The following is an 18,366-nucleotide window of genomic DNA, read 5'->3' as shown; positions in this document are numbered from 1 at the left end:
GTGGTCTCTGGTGGATTTTAATGTGAGAATGGATAGTATGGATAGTAAACATACAGATTTACAGTATGTCAGGAGATCCTCTTCTTTCCACGCATAGCAGTAGCTCAGCTTGAAGTGCATGTCTAATCATCCAAAACAAATGTCTTGTTTACTCACAAGAGACTAGATTTTTGTATGGTATAGAGTAGAAACCAATCATGTGTGGACATCTTCATAGTAGTCTTCATATGATTGAAGCATATTACTTTTTTCATATTTTTTTATGTGAGATGCATGAACATGGGAAGCCACTCAAGCAGACACTATACGCTTATGCTTCAACTAATTCTCTTAGACATTGAGACCCTTTGGGGCAAACTGCTATTGCGAGTAGGAATGTAGCTTGAAACAACAAATTCTCCATGGTGGCTGAGTTCGACCCCTTCTGCTCAGCTGTTTCACTGAGGATGTGGTCTCTGTATAATCGTGATCCAAAATATGTCCTTCTGATCACGTTTAACTCAATTCAAACGTGACATGAGTAGTTTCCTTTTATCTTATGTCATAAAGTGACTCTATAATACGCATTAGTATAAATTTAGGTGAAAAATTATAAAATAATCTTAATCCAATAATGACTGGCTGAACATGGTAAACATTGTGTAAAGCTCGTCAGCCGAATGACATGCATTCATTCATAAACAATGCAGTTACTTTGTCAGTTTATTTTGAGTTGAAAGTGCCAGACCTTAATCACACTTTCACCTTATGATGATGTGTAAAAGTATTTCCTTTGCTGCATGATCATCAGTTGCTGACAGTGAATTCCTTACTCCCGAAATAAGACACTTGTATAGACTTATGTATGCTTGTATGCTTTAAAGTTATATTTTTAAATAGCATCTTACCCCAACCTACCCTACTTACTCCTTATTATGATGCATACAAGCTGATCATTTTTCATTCGCTACATTCAAATATTATTTTCTTACACAAATGATATACCTTTATAAACATTTAAAAGGTAGCCTACTGTAAACAATGATTTTTTCTTTAATCGTATTTAATAAAGTGGTTCTATAAACATAGTTTTGCCCCGTCACACTACAGCACTTTTGTGTGATTAGCCACATCTCATATGAACTAATTAAAACAACTGAGTATTGTGCTGTATTTCCCCCCCTCATGAGCAACAGGACAAGAGTACAAAACAGCACGTTATGTTCTTAATATTTTCTCTTATGATACTAGATGGCCACACCCCTACAAACGACTGTCAGATTAACGCGCATTCTTTCTCTCACGCGCGCTGCTCTCTCTCTCTCTCTCTCTCTCTCTCTCTCTCTCTCGCTCTCTCTCTCTCTCTCACTCTCTCTCGTTCGCGCGCGCTCATATCCATCATCCTCTCGCGACTGAGAAAAAAACCCGCCAGCGCGAAACAGATGGGAAGGCATCCGCGGAATTTGCGACCGTTACCGTGCAGAGAATAACCGCCAAAACTTAACGGACACCGACAAGAAGTTCAGTTCGTCCAGAAGACTTCTGGACTGAGAACTTGAGAGGGCATTTCACGTCTATTCACGACTGGAAAAGTAAGTTTTGCATTAATGGCACCGTGTTGAACAAAACTTAAGTGTGTGCGGTGAGTTAGTACGTAAAATACGTCGAAGGGAAGCTTTTTGCAGGCTTTATTCGACAAATAATAACTTTAAATCGCAGAACAATGATAAACATCACACGGTAGCCTATGCACTCACTGTTTTGGTCACACTTTACATGTGTGTTCATGTTGCAGTGCAGTGTAATTATATAAGTAGTGAGTAATACCTGCATAGATTCAAAATAGAAATCAAAATTAAGAAATATGTTCAGCTTTATTTATATATATATTTAATGTGATGTGCTGCATTAAAGACGCACTGCCTCGGAAGGCTTTATAATAGGCTACGGTGCGTCTGTGTTTTAAACCAAATTGTTTCTGTGTGATTATCTTAAAATGCAACAATATTCTATATTATAAATAATACAATATAATTTGTTTTATGTTTAATAATAATGATGCTGAAAAGTCATATAGTATGAGTTCCACCTTATTCTGAGGGTCTTTATTCGACGTCTTGATGAGATGAATAACAAAGTTATTGACGTACTTGCTCATTTTAGTCTTATAAATTATGCGAATTAGTAACTGGTAAACGTTTGACTACTTGTTGAAAGGAGAGTCGTGTAAAACCATCAGCCATCATTGAGGGATGATAGACACATGCATTCATTCATAATAAAGACTCTACTTAGTCGTCAAAAAACACTTTCTGTGCAAGAGCTTGTTTAATTTCATTTGTTTTGAGAAAGAAGACCATCATGAAGTGTAAAAGTTGACACAAAATACCCCTCCCCAATCCAATTATTCACTTTTAACAAGCAATTACATTAAGCAATATTCTTTGTATACATTTTTGACAGTGATTTGACCCATTTTTAAAAATTAATTATAAAAAAAAACAAACAAAAAAAACACTTAACCAACTCATCAGTAGTTGTCTAAACATAAATGATCTATTATTCATCAGTGTCAATTATTCATTGTTTTAATGGTGCCTTTATTTGGTGCCCACATAATGTAAATGATAATAGCCATTATGATGTTGCTCCTTTTAATCTTTAGAGTGGTATTGAGATCATTATGCTAAGAGAAAACAGAATAAATAGTGTGTGCATATTCATTTTCTATGTTCTTATCATTTTCACTTTGCATGATGTGATTGTCTGGCTGTATAAAATAGTGATGTTGAGTTGTACCACATTCACCAGAACTGCTCACATTCAACAGCCATTCACCAGAACTGCTCATGTACTCCTATTGGATGTACCATCAGTCCTTTCTGCATATAAATGAAAATAGGAAGGATTGGGTTATAACTATCTAAGTTTGTAGTACTCAAATAAAGAGCTTCATGTGGGCTGTGCAGACAGTGTTGCTGTCCATGGTGCTGAAACGTGGCTGACACACAGTACTACTCCAGTGATCAACACCAGAGTTCCTCCATACTTGTAGTCAGTTATGTCAGTTATGTGAATAACTACCTCTGGATAGCAGACATCCTCTTCTGTCCATGCATAACAGGAGCTGCTCTGCTGGAAGCACATATCTAGCTAATCCGAAATGACATTAATAGTTTAAGGACAGTTAACCTGATTAATAATAATAAGAAAAAAAGACTCATACATGGTTCAGTGCTTTTGATGATTATTTTTTTCTGCATTTGAGAATTTATGCAGATGTTTGATTAGCCCTTAGGAGCATATGGGGTCCAACTGTGTCTCAGGTTGTCTTTTAGCAAGTGCTTGTTGGAAACCGTTGACCTCTTTTGCATGCTGCTTAATTAGTGTTCTTTAAATGAACATTACATTGTTTTAAATGATTACATGTAGCCTGAATTGTATTTTACAGACTGTGAGTACATTTATTACATCCAGTGGTGGTGGAGTGAGCTTACTCATCTCGTTCTGACAGATCCTTTTTATGAGGTCTTCTACCAGAACAAAGTCATCCCCTATCATTTTCTCCTGAGAGATGGATTATAACTTTTGACATGTGACATAAATATTATTACACTTTTAAAGGGTCCTGAACTGTAATTTGAAATATGGGACTGGGTTTAGTAAAGGGCTTTGTATGGCTAGAGTTGATTGAATACTGCCTTCAAGTAAATGAAATGCTGCCACTTTTATTGATAGGAATGGTAGAGAGAGGACAGGGAATGATATGGGAAAGAGGTGAAATTGTGATCACAAAATGCTGCAAGATTAATGTTGCCTACTAACCACTATGGTGTTGGAGCACTTGTACTAAGCAACGGCTCCTAAGTGAGTTTTGTGGTCTGACTGACTGTATTCCAGTAAGTAGATCCAGACAAATGTTGCATAAAGTGGACAGCAGTTTAAGCCAGCATTAGCTTGGCCATTTTAATGTATGTTTGTAGGGATTTCTACTGGGAATCAGATCAGTAATTTTTATGCACAAGAGGCTAAATAGCATTCTTCAGTTTTGATTGTACCTCAAAATGACACTGTACAGTTGGAAACATGGCTGATTTATTGGATTGCTGATGTTTTATAAAAGGCAGTAACATTCAAATGAATCAGTTCTCTGCATGCATAAGGTCTGACATTGCTTTTTTCATCCCGAAGGAATCCAAAAGCGCTTATAGAGTACCATGCTTATTCACTTTTGCTTTGTTTTTAATGCATACTGTAGGCTGAATCACATTGTACTCTGGCTCAAAAGCATTGAATAGTGTCAAGATATAAAAACAGCTTTTGTGATCAGGTGAAGTCTGCACATACTGTATGCTTCAACTGGATTGTCTGGGAAACAATCCAGACAGAAAAGCCTAATGCTGTGGCACAGAAACTGCATCTGTCTTAACGCGCAAAGGTGCATTTACACAGGCAGCCTACGGCTTTTCAAAGGCATATATAAATGCATTTATAGAAAATTCACACTCAGAAATAATGCTATGAAATGATATATAGAGTATAGAAATAAAAATATGAAACTATGACTGTCATGACAGTTTCAAAAGGCTCCACTGTTTCATTTACACAGAGCTAAGGGGCCGCTCACACAGAATGTGTTCTAGTGTCCATCTGTGCTGTTTTTATTGTTTGGTTTTTTTTATGTAAAAATGCTAGATGGATGTCTTTCACCTTAAGTGGCAAGATTTTCAAGTTAAAAGAAATTAAACTTTTAAATGTTTCCTGAGACACCCCGTTCTGTTCCATTCCTCTTTACAGGGCCTCACTGTTGAAAGCAAGAACATGTATGAACGGCTGCTGAGGAGGGTCAGAGCTGGCGTATATTAGCTTTTATGCAGCGTTAAGTCTTTACGCCAAATTTTAGATGTCATGGAATAGCCTTAACTCACGTGTGCTCTCAAGGTTTAACCATAAAATGTAACCCTTTAGTCACTGCAGAAAAAAGAACAGACAACACTCTTGGCATGCCATCAGCCTGAAAGTGTATAGTTTATGCAAAACTTCAGCCGTCAGGAACCAGCAGGCTCATTTGTATATTTTTTTTGTAAGCCATTAGTGTTCAAGACTTCAGTCAATAGGTAACTGACCCCTGGGGCATTCTGTTGGCATTCCTTTGACCTTTCCTGAGAGATAACAACCAGAGCGAACCTCTTGCTCTCTGTGTCTCCAAGACTATAATAATGATCTGGTGGAGGTTCTAAAAAAAATCACACAAAGCTGAATATGTCACACCATCAGCAAAACTGGAGGAAGCAGCCATATTTTGTCTCACTGAATGACTGTGTGTAAAGTAGCTCATGTTGGCCAGGATCATATTAGCTTTAGCGTGACCCTGAAATCCTCAGCTAACTTGTATTTTGTGTATTTTTTCTAGTACAGTAATGAGCATAAGCAATGATTTATTCACCTAATGGTGTTGGAAATTAAGTGGTGTAATAGTTAAAGCTTCATTGGGTCATATGCATAAGAGTCACTGAAACAAAGTCCACCAGTCTTGGTCGTGTAATGATTAATAGAGATTATATGCTCCCATTCCCTTATTCTTTATGATCTAAGGTAGTCATCATTACTGGCAGCACTGTGTCCCGTAGGGAGAGACTTCCAAGAGGTCATGGATTTTGCTTAAGCCTAGCAATTGTGATAAATGAATCTACAGAATAGTTGTGGCAGGTTTTTATTAGATAACGATTCTGTTCAGTTCTGCACCATTGACTAGGACATATTATTTTAGCTTTGGTAGTATTGAATATGTCCCACCTGAAAGATGAAAGGCTGTAGGCATTTCTCCCATTGTGGGTACAAAGTGATGTGTCCAAAATGGTCCATAGCAACACATGTGTCAGTAATCTTTTGACAGACCATTCCTTTCTCCAATAGTAAAAAGAATAATAACAACATATATGCTCAGTCACATTGATTGAAGGGAATTGGTCCTTTCATTTTTTAAACGCGAACAACATAGCCTTCAGTGACGTCAAGACTTTCTCAGAGACAAAAGGGTAGTAGGATATAGCTGAAGCATGGCTCCTGCTGAAAGGGTTACATGTGGCATGAGGCATCTTCAAAGCTCCACTCCAGCTGATAGCCCCCATAAATAGCGAATTTGAAGGGGAATTTTAAATCAAAAATTTATTAATATTTCACCTCCGCATTGATTCATGCTGCCTCTGAAGACATTTTCATCTCTCTGAATCGTTTGTATGAGGAATTATGATGACTTTATTCCCATGCTCCATGACATCATCTGAGCATCACATCTTTTCTCACATGCTTTTTAAACTTTTTTTTTTTTTTTTTTCTGCAGTGTAACATTTCGTTATTTTAGGTTATCCATCATTGTAGGGGTGGGTGATTGGCAAAAATGTAATATCAGTACAGCCAAATTAATTTGCCCAATTGTAAAAAATTTGCCTTACAACTTAACTTATTTAACTTTATTTTATTTCATTATTTTGTCTTTGTTATTAAAAATTAGAAGAGTAAGAACCAGAATGCAAATTACAAATAAAAGGACAAATATAATACAAGATAGAAATGTAATAAACAGTGCTTTAATTTTTGCCAGCCAAAGTAGGTCTATTTAACAGCATTCAAGTTAGAAATTGAATAAGCAAATGTAAAAATGAAACACTACACATACGTTACTGTATGAATATACACTGATTATTATTAAAGCTACTGAAGTTTGAAGATTTTCATTTTGTAATTTGTTTGATTAACCTAAATTACACAGGCGGCAGCAGGTTTATTAGGCTGCTGTCACTTTAAGACCTGACACACAGATCTAATATACACGCATCCGAAATGTTTACTTACATTCACTTAAGATATTAACGACTGTGTTTATGCTCTTAACCTTGTGTGTATTTGACAATTTAAGTACAATAAGATGCGAAAGAAAACTTAGTTAAGTACTCGTGTAACTAGCTTATATTGTGTGTACGCACTCTCGGGTGTACGCACTCAGAACAGTGTGGAAATAAAAAGTTCAACCGGCAAGGCTTTAAAACGCATGCAAATAATAAACTGTCATGATGGCGAAGAACTGCAATGTCATATGAGCGTAACCCTACTGCTGAACTGTCAGAACTGCAACTGAATGCACTGTTGCACGATACTACAACCTCTCTTCAAAGGCAGAGATATTTTAATCATTTACTATCTAAAATCATGATATTGCACACCCCTACATCATTGTCAATTTAAGTTCGAGAACTACAGTACAAAAAATGCATAATTAGACAAGCTATAACAACTATGTTTTAGAAATGCAAATTGTTTTTATGAATCAGAAAGCCTGTTTAATCCACTTATATTTGGGATCTGCTCCCCTCATGTTATCTCAAGGGCACACAGTTTCTTATTCTGCAGCATTTTTGACAAGAGATTTATACTGTGCTCAAGGTGTCTTGCATGATCTCGCTCGGTTTCTACTCCAATAAGAATATTCTTTGATTGACAGCGAGCGACACTTTAAAATGTCCATGTAAGTTATTGCCTGTCCTTGTTCTTTTTTTGTTAAGCTAGCTGTCAACAGATGCTGTGATTTAATTATAGGACTCAAGTATTTGGCCTGTGTTTGCATGAATGTCTATAAAGAAATCAATAAAGAGCAATCTCCTCAAGCTCTGACAGGTAGTGGATTTGTACACATAGCTGATGGAGTTACAGCCCACCCTAGTGTGTAAAAGCTGAATGAAGTGCCTGGGTTTCACTCTTGGAACTATTTAAGAAGGCCGTGTGCACTAGACAAGCCAAATGCAATTTCATGTTCCTCTTAAGTTAATAATGCACTTGCACATGGCTGTGCTGACTCTTTTTGAACATGTAGCATGCATAATATAAGATGCGTTCAAAATATGAATAGAACATGTGAAAAAATAAGTTATAACCTCTTCAAAACCAAGAGCAGTGGTTGAACAGGTTCCCCAAAAAGACCCTGTTTAGAGGTTCATATGAAATATTGGCTTTTAATTGATTTTTTATTTGATTAAATTTCAATGCACGCAATTATGGAGGAAGCACTATGTTGAATAATCTTTAGATAAATGTCTCTCTGTAGCATACATGACTATTATTAATCAATGCTGCATTTTATACCAGGTGATTAATTCAAAGAAGGGTGAGACAGATTATCTAGTGAGAAGGAGCAGTTTCATTGATTCACAGAGATGTAGTTGACTTCATCAGGCAGAACATATCCAACAGATGAATTGAGTGTGCGTGGGATATGTTGTCAAATACTTCCAAGCGTATTTGAAAGCTCTAATTCAGAAGGCTTTCATTCACGTGGTTCAGTTACCCACACAAAGACCTCATCTCCATGTGCCTGTCCATTTAAATGTTCTATTTTAACTTCCTGATCTTAGATATAAAAGCGAGACATTTCCTTTTTTCCCCTCCTAATTCTGAGTGACGGATGTTGGAACAGGCAGCTCCTAAATTTAGCCTTGTATAACATCATGCTCCCAAACCATGTGCGTTTTCTATTTTTTTGCTCTCTGATTTACTGGAACTGTAGAGTGAAATGCCATTGAGGGACTTTGTAACCAAGGCAACAAACAATAGCAGAGCAGAATGGTCAGATTAGTGTATGAGGAGTGAAGGGCTTAAACTTGAGATATTTTTCCTTTATTTTGCTTAGGTGGGAGCCATGCTGTGAAATGACTGCCACACCTCACCCGCAGTGGAGCTGTTTTACATCAAAACATCATTCTGTAGCTTTAAAGACAATTGGATGACAAGAGTGACGCATTAGGGGCTGGTGACACATGCACTTTTTATGTAAACACATACCATTGTAATGGATGTCTTTGACTGGTGTGATATATTTCACTGTTTGAAAGATGTAACATAAACATAAACAGGAAAATAAACATACAGTGAGATTAGTCAAACAGATTCATAAAATCACAAGTTGTCAGTCTTTCAGTCTGACGATTCCTTCACTGATTGAACTCACTGAATCAGTCAGAGAAGTTGCTGAATCGTCTCGCTTGTTCATATGGCAATGTGTAGTTAAGAAATGCATTTGCAACTGAGTTTTATTGTAATAGAGCGTGTGAATGGCTGTTTAGGTTGTTGATGATGCGCTTTTATAACCCGGATGTAACAGACGTAGGTCAGTAAGAGCTGTGCATGTAAACCTCACTCCCCTGGTCTCAAGAGGCACATTAGCGGCCACGGTCTTAGTGTCCTTGTAAGCTCGCCCGCCTCCCACGCCAGAGATCACGGTTCAAATTTCGCTCTAAACGGGGTGAGTACGACCAGTTATGGAAATTTTTTTTTTTTAGTTACTCTTTCAAAGCTCAAGAGACTTAATGGAGGAATGGATTTATGTTTCATTTAGCTATCAACCTTTAATTTGGAGTAATACAGCTTGCATGCATTAACAGTAGGGGTGGGACAAAATATCGATTGGGCAATATATCTTTGTCCTTCTCCGTGCGATACGATAATCGATATGCAGGCGCCAAATATCGATATTTTAATTAATAAAATAAGGCACTCTTAAGTTGATTTTCCTGTTCCCAGTGTCACTACTTCATGGCTCCTCGAGGTGGCGCTCAACACGTGAATGAGGGAAACGTGAATATAATTTAACTTGCCTAAGAAACAGGGACGAACATGTTGTAAATAGACATCTTTGACACTCTTCATGCTCTTAAATTAAAGAGTTTGGTAAATTTTGAAATGTACCAGGTTTATATAAAATAGCTGATAAGCAGGTAAATGTCAGTTTACACACAAAGTCTCATAGCTATATCCGAAACAGGAAAACGATGGAATCTGAACGGTGATCCCGGCACATTCTTGTGGTCACAACCTGGGAATTTACAAGTTCGCACCATTTTTAATTTTGTACTTTTTACGTCGTTGTCATTCGATTGTGTAAACACTAACAGCTGATCGGAACGTGCGCACTGTTGACGTTGACAGCAGCGCGGATTGATAGAAATGGAAAGAAAATAGTGCCGATTAAAACTGAGGTATGAATTTTGGCTGGCGTGTTTTTTGTGATGTAAATTAATCAAGCTTTGAAACGCATATAATTTTTTCAGGTAAAAACGCACAGTTTTGAGGCCCCGGAAACTAACCGGGAATACTTTCTTGAAAAACTTCCAGCGGCCAGAACTCTGACCAGGGAGGTGACCACAGAGTGGGTCAGTGTGTATGCACTATAGTGCTGGTAAGGATTGCATACAACTTCATGTCTTAAATGGGCGAACTAACCCTTTAACCTTTTCACAGGCATTTTGTTTTCATAGTTAGACAGATATTGTGATGTATCATTGTAGGATTGTTTAGCAATATATTGATTATTGCAGAATTGCTGTATTGGGATATTATCGGTATTGTGAGCCATGTATCGTGTATCGTATCGTGAGGTACGCTGTGATTCCCATCCCTAATTCAAATTTTAAGAGTTATAAAATGAATGTGGACACCATAACTCAGATAAGTTGGCTTTGGAGTTATTTAAAGACTCAAATTGAAATCTCTGACTTTTAGTTGCAGATTTGGTTATCTTTGTTAATCTTTGTGACATTGTAAATATCTCTTTTGAGACACATCTCCTGAGATAGATGAGAAGGCAAACGTCTCCATTTAATATCTATTTAACCTGATTCTTTTCTTGACTGTGACATTGTGACTTTTCTTTTCTGTTGGAAATGTTTGCAGTGTGTTCTGGATTGGGTGTTTCATAGGTGTTGGTTAGGTTTGGCAGACTTCCTGCAGGGTGAGTCTAATAAGCAAACCAACCGTTTCAAAAGAGGCTTTTTTCAATAGCAACAGCAAATGCAAAAAATAAATGCTGTCAGATTGCACACAGTGAGCTGCGTCAGCTGGAGCACAGTCAAACAAATGTACGCGCGCGCACACACAAACTCTACATGTATTAGCGTAGCACGACTAACGGGGGCGTTAGTCCTCCATTAACCAAGCTGTTTCTCACCTTCATCGCTCAGCACTCCTCATCCTCCCACCGTGCTGACCTCTGTCATCCGTTCAATGACTCATCCCTCTCTTTCTCTCTCTCTGCAGAGCTGTACTCTCCAATCACACTGTGTACTGACATAAAAACACTGACTAGCCACTGTCCAGTTCAGTCCAACACTACAGCAATTCACCTCCAGTTATATTTAGTTTGCGGGAAAGAAAAAAAGCTCTTACACTCAATTGACTGGGAGAGATAATCGAGCGAGGTGGGCTCTTTCACCCATGTGGGTGTAAGGATGCTGGAATTCATCCTTTGTAAAGCCTTGTGGGGCTGTTTTGAGCAGTGAAACGGCTTTCAGCTCTATTAACATATGCGGCAGAGGACATTTTTGTTGGCTTACAATGCTGATCTGAAAGCTTATTAGAGCAGCAGTCATTCTTTTATCTTTCACTCTGGCTATGACTGCCTTATAATGTAATAAAGTGGACGATAGCTTCATTCCATGCGCATTTGCGCATTACACAATCTTAACTAGGGGAAAAACATTCAAAATCTACAGTATGTGAAGCCATTCCATGAGTTTTGGTCCTAACCAGACACAAGGAGTGACAGGACATTTAGCAGATTGCTGCCTGGGTAGCGGTGAATATTAAGCAGTGTCCTTAATATTTTTAACACAGTATATTAACTTTACACATCTTTGTTTTCAATTACATTGCTGTTCTGGACTCTTTAAAAACCCTATGTTTTTATGTTAATTGTATTATTTTGATTTCTCAGTGCAGCAGGATTTGTTTGTGAAGATAAAAAGTACAGGGTCACTTTCCTGTGTTGCTTAATCTGTTTTCTCAGGTCTTGAATTTAGGGGCAGAGATAGAGAGACAGAGTGAGTGATTGGAAGAGAGGGAGGGAGAGAGAAAGTTCCTGCTGTTCTTGGGTAAGAGCTGGCAGTCACCCTTTTGAGCATCCAGGACAGATTTTTGCAGGCAGGATGTGTGAGACATGCTTCAGTTCCCAGAGCACTCTGAGTGTGTGTGTGTGTATGCGTATGTGTGCGTGTGCATTTAAACACAACAAAACAGAGGAGTAGAATTTGTGTGTGTGTGTGTTTCAGAGTTATTATGCTTAAATAAAAATAAAAAATAAAGTTCCGTCAATGCGTAAAACCCCCAAAAAACTAATAAAAATTACAGAACACACAGATTTTTTTAAAACTAAAATTAAAAAGAGAAAATATAAAAACAACAAATAACAAAATCTATAATAGTATATCAATGATACTAAAATAACACAAATTTTGTTGTGCATTTATCCTTTTGTTAAATTCACATTGCCTATTTTCTTATCAATTAACATCACTTTAAGCTTTGTAATATCTGAAGGTGAAAAGGATACAAGCAACAGCATGTCTGGATGGCAGAGAAGAGCAACATAAAATTATTGGCTTGCCAATGCATAGTGATAACACCACTAAAATAATCAGGCCATGAGAATACATAAAGGCCCAAGTAACTCTTGCAAATTTCAGTCTTTGGCTCTCTTTCCCAGTCTTAATGTGTTTGTGGGCTGCGTCCAATCTAATTACAGCATGTTCCAACACTCTGTGATGTTCAAAGTCAGAACACCAACACTAAAGACCAAAGCTGATGGATACAGAAATTAGTCATATTAAGACACTAGATAGTGTAGGATAGGAGCTCAGAAGCTGAACCTGAACAAATAAAACATGTTTTGTACTGAAAGTCGTCCTATAGCCTCATAAGGTTCAAAATGACATCTGTTGAGAGCATGTGGTGAAGCTATCCATGAAATAAACAAGCTGATATGCCTCAGTTGGCAGTGTTTGTTGCAATTTTTCTGCACACGTTTGCAGTGGCTCACTTAAAGATACGTTTAGATCATTATTTATTAATCTGCATTTATATAATATGGCATATGAAGATGATTTGTATTAGCTATTGCTCAGTATTCTCTGCGTAATTGGCAAATAACTATCTTTTCCCTCTGTTGTCTCAATCTGGACGTATTCCTGCTTGACTGCTTCTTTTTTCCTCTGTAAACCCCACACGCTTTCCACCATTTATATGTGTGCTACAATGTGTCTGACAGATTTAGTTTGAAATGCCATCTTCTTGCTTTGTGAGTCAAAGTGATTTTTCCAAAGGAGTTGGGTCTTTCGGATTTTGGAGATGTCTCTATAAAATATCTCTATATATGTCTCTGTTCATAAGACCACATATTATCACATATTGCAATTCCTCACATAAAGTATATATTTGTATATATCTATATATTTGTAAAAAATATATATTTTTCTTCCTCTAAAGAGCTTGAATTAATAATTTTCTGCTTGCCAGGCATACTTTGCCTTGATAGTAACTTTCTCCTTTTCCAATTTTTTTAATGTTTTTAGATTACTTGATTCATTCACTGCACAGTTGTAGAAGTAAACAGTTTTATTTATTATATTTTTTGCTGGATTGACATTTTTCTTTTTAAAACAAAATAATTGACTGAATCTTTTATATATTTTATATTTGTCAGAATATTTTATGGTCTTAGCTCTCAAACTATATGTTTTGTAGAATTAAGGCCTATATCTAAATATTATAAATATTTATAAATATAAATATTAAGTACTGTTGGACCATTTTTGTCTGTTCGGGTTTCAAATCTGTCTGTTAAACTGCTTACTAATGAGTTCTATTCTGCAAAACTAACATAGCTTGCTTCCTGTTTGATTAAACATCAAAGACCCATGCAGCATCTACCGAGGACAAGAAATCAGTGAGCAAATCCTGTAATGACCAGAAAGTAATTTTCCATTTAGAGTTATGAAACATGCTTTACATGAAGATGGTGCTAGCTTTCCCCTAGTGACTGGACACCAAAGACCCAAACAGCATCGGCCATGCAGGAATGCTGTATGACTCTCCTCATCGATACATAATAGTCATAAAAGTAAGTCTTAATGAGTATTTCATCTCTACCCACTGTTCTCTTCTGATAGAAGATGGATTTCCACAACATAAAGAGAAATATGAATGAAAGCTACAAGGCAGCGCTTTAAAGATTGAAATGGGCAAAAAATATCAGATGGCTCCTTCATCTCCTTTTGAAGGGAAAAGGCATACAAACCCTTAATTAAGACCAGTGCCAGTTATCATATGAATTGACAACAGGGGGCTCCACATGCAAATGTGGCATGGATTGCAAACATAATAGTATGTTTGTTTGTTCTCATTTGTGAACCAAAAACATTTAAACATTTAAAACATTATACTGTAACGACAGTACCTTAATCATATAAGTAGTAAAGGCATCAACTAGTTTAGCTACTTTGTTGCAGCAATTTTTCAGCAATGCTGTGCTGCCAAAAGTGGATTTGTTATAGAAATACTTATTACCTACCCTCATAGGTGAAATTTCTTCAATACATTGAAAGGAAGATAATGCGAAAGTAGGCAGCATTCATTATGTTTTATCAGTCAACCGTGTCTCCACGTAGGAAATAATACATTTGAGTAGACGCAGAAACAGGGTTAACCTGAAATATAAACAGTTTCTGCTACACACAATAGTCAATTTGCTCCCATAATACTTTAGTGCACTCTCCATTGTGCAAGCAATCAAATTCACACCTTCAAACTGTGAAAAAGGACTATTACTCCTCAGGCACTGTGGATTTGCCCTGTTGTGTGGTTTGAATCTTTATCTGTCTCGTCCTGTAGTGCAAAATGCATTAGTGTTAAAAGAGAAATTGCTGGGCGTTGTTTCTTGTCACCTCTATGGAGTCAACATCTGTTACCACCATGAAGAGTTGACGTCAAATATTAGATAACTCAAACTCCCTGGGTCTTACTGTCTTTTTATTTCCATCTGAGAAAAATAAATCAGTTTCTTTTGATAAAGAGAAGAGGTCTACATACTTTATGTGGATAAAAGGGAATAATATAAGATCGGATTAACTGTGGTCCATCCTGGAGCAAGAAATTTACTCAATGTAAGAATACTTAAAATCTGACGCTTTTTGACTAACGTTTCTTAATGAAAATTATGTTTCTGCAATAATCTGTTTCCTTCAAAAATGCCCTTTATGCTTGATAGGCTGGGAAGTATTATTGGTGCATATTGAGTGAGGCAAATGAGAGCGCAGTTACCCCTGAATAATGTAGAATAGCCATTGATTAGTTATATTATTGATTTCCTTTTATAAGTTACTTTGTTCCATTTTCCTCAAAGCCTTTTCTAATGGCACAAATGGGGACTTCAATTCCAGGAAGGAAGCTCAGCAGGAAATGAACACAATTAAATCTTTAAGACCATTAAACTAAACTTCTTAGCTGGTTACAGAAGTGGAGTGAATGCAATGGCATATGAGAAGTTATTACTGAACAGAATAAAACTGAACTGAACTTCTGTGCGTTTGTTCATGTAGTTGGTGCAGTCGTTGCCAGCTGACACTGTAAGACACATCTAACTATATTTAGCATGTGAGAGGCAGACTGTACAACTACAATATAGAGGACAGCAATGGCGAATAGAAGCACAGTGTACTGCAGTGCTCCCCACAGGCCTGTGTGCACCTGTCACAATTGAACACCTTTATATGAGCATGGTAGGATAGGTGCATGCATGCATGAAATGATCTTTAAAACGAGGACTCGTTTAAAAATGCAAAAATTGCATCAGTTAATTATAAACAGTACATTCTAGAAGGACATTAGATGTTGAATGTGTCTGGTTTTGCGGTGAAAGTATTTGTAAAAGGTTTTATCATGAAAAGGATACTTGAAAGTGATCAGATGAATCTGAAAACACATGCACACTCCTTCAAATTGGATGCCATGCACACTAGAATTTATAGCCTGTAATTTGTCTCGCCTCTCCTGACTACTGCAGTCAGCAATCCGAATGGACCTTCAATTACTGGGCAGCCTGCATTCAAACTGACTTCATTATTATTTATCTGCCGTGTGAGCTTAAAATATTTCTTGTAATGTAAATTTTATACAAGGCAATTAAAAAGTGTGTAGCTGAAGCAGCATATGAGACATAGAGATCTAATGAGATTAGAGCGTGCATGTGGTTGTTTGGGGTGTGCACACTCATAAACTCCTTGTTCTGTAATGAAGAGACATATTTATGACAGTGATTTTGGAAAACATCCCCTAGAGTCACTGAAAATGTGCACACGTCACTCCTCGCTGCCCTGTAAGATTCATTTGACAACCCTGCAGTGGAATTGCCATCGATGTTAAGCGTAGCAAAAGATGCGAGAAGAGCATATAAAAACAAAGTAAATGCATAACTCTTTCAAATGAGACTGTAAAGTCTGACAGAAGTCGATGATACATCGATGCACGTAAAAATGATCCCTTGCTAGTTTTATTGCTGGAAGTTGCTGTTCAGTGTGTATATTATATTAGTGTTGGTAAGAGAGCAGTCTGCTGTTGTCATGGAAATACTGGGAAGTGTGTTAGTATTTGTCATCACCCTGTTTATGCTTGTTGCCAGATCTTCTGTTAAGCATAAATGAATCTGTATGATGTTGTTGCAGAATGTAAATGCAGTCTTTAAAATGCTAAATCAGTCACAGGGTCACTTCACACACACTTTGTGCCACTTTAGACCTTCACAACTTTTTCTCAGTTGTGAATAAAAAAAGATTACGAATTGCGTTTAATTATCAGGATGTCTACATGAGTAGCCTAGCTCATATAATGTGGTGTGTCAACATAATACATTTAATCATGGAATCATTAAAGAGGCAATATTATGCCCTTTTACAAACTCTTTGTTTTTTTTCTTCTAGAATAAGTTTGCATTCTTGAATGTTTAAAGAACACATTATTTTTCATTTTGCATTGTTGCAGATCTTCCCTTTCCAGTCTGTCAGTAATGCTCTGTTTAGTTCCAGTCTCTGATTGGTCGGCTGGACCAGTGTCTTGAGATTGGTCACTTTGGAAACTTTGAGCATGTTTCGGAAATGTCACACCCCTTACCATAGCCGCAAGTTTCAACACACTACTAATGCAACTCAGTGAGGCCTGTTTTTTTGTTTTTTATTTGTTTTTTGCATATGCCTTGGGAGGGAATTATTTAAATGAGGAATGTTGTAATGTCTACGTTCCCTGAAGAAAACTCAAGACTACAATCAAGGCGTTTAGAGGAGTTTAAAAAGAGTGCTTACTGATATAGAGAAATATCCTACAGAAATCATTCTAATATGCTGATTTGGTGCTCAAGAATCATTTCTTATTATCAGTGTTGAAAAAAGTTGTGCTGTTTTATATTTTTATGCAAACCTTGATAATTTTTTTTTCCAAAGGAACAGTATTTAAAAAAATAAAATAAAAAATAGAATCCTTGCATATTAAAAGTATTCATTTAAAAAAATCTTACTGACCCCAAACCATTGAAAGGTAGTCTATATTAGCATGTGTGAAGCATTTGTCTCCTGATCACTAAGCTGCACTGAGGAGCTCTGCACAGTGCTGTACATTCACAGTGTATATATTTACACAATTCCCTATACTCTCAGCCTTATGGTCTGAAGTTGAATTTGTAATTGTGTAATCTACATACATTCCAATGTACATCAGCTGTCCTCTACTAAGCCTGGAACAACAACAACAAAAAAACTCTCTGGCACAGCTGCTGTGATTTAAAAAAATAAGGCATTGCGCTTCAGTGAGAGCTTGCTGCATGGTTTAACCTGTTAGCCAGCAACCCCACTTTTGAAAAATCCACAGAAATGGCATACCCAAACTAAAACAGATACAGTTCATGAACCCTTTGCACTAAAATCACAAGTATGATCTCACCTGAAAGCTGACACATGGCAGTTTATTGTACATTTAGAATTAATTGTTGTCATAATGAATTTTTTTTTATAAATAGCTTCAAATTTTTGTAAAGTTACTAGAAATATATTTGTATGAAATATCTTCATGAAGTTGGCATTGTATCAATCTAGAAATGCACTGCAGCTAAAGCCACATCTGACCATGTTATATTTAAAATCTGAAGATGATAAGTCTAAAACTCTGTATTTAATTAAGCTAAATGTTTTTAAAGATCATGTCATATGTGACTCTGGATGACAAAACCAGTCACATGTCGCACGGGTATATTTGTGGCAATAGCCAACAATACATTGTATGGGTCAAAATTATCGATTTTTCTTTTATGTCAAAAATCATTAGGATATTACGTAAAGATCATGTTCCATGAAGATATTTTGTAAATGTCCTACTGTAAATATATAAAACATTTATTTTTGTGAGTGGATGCAGCACAATCACGAACATAAATGGACAACTTTAAAGGAGATTTTCTCAATGTTTCGATTTTTTTCAACCCTCAGATTCCAGATTTTCAAATAGTTGTATCTCTGCCAAATA

General features: G+C 36.7%; 1 protein-coding gene across 1 annotated transcript in view; it reads left to right on the top strand.

Annotated features, from left to right (window-relative positions):
* Positions 1–1,406: 1,406 nt before the first annotated feature.
* Positions 1,407–18,366, top strand: part of camkvb (CaM kinase-like vesicle-associated b) — a 47,382-nt gene continuing 30,422 nt past the window's right edge. Inside the window, exon 1 of the mRNA XM_084100874.1 lies at positions 1,407–1,571. The gene's annotated coding sequence lies outside the window, so the exon portion shown is untranslated. The remainder of the gene's footprint in view (positions 1,572–18,366) is intronic.

Source organism: Abramis brama (genome assembly GCF_963993115.1).
Source record: "Abramis brama genome assembly, chromosome: 23".
Lineage (NCBI taxonomy): Eukaryota > Metazoa > Chordata > Actinopteri > Cypriniformes > Leuciscidae > Abramis > Abramis brama.
Note: the sequence above shows the minus strand (reverse complement) of the source record. Positions and strands in the feature narration are given on the sequence as shown.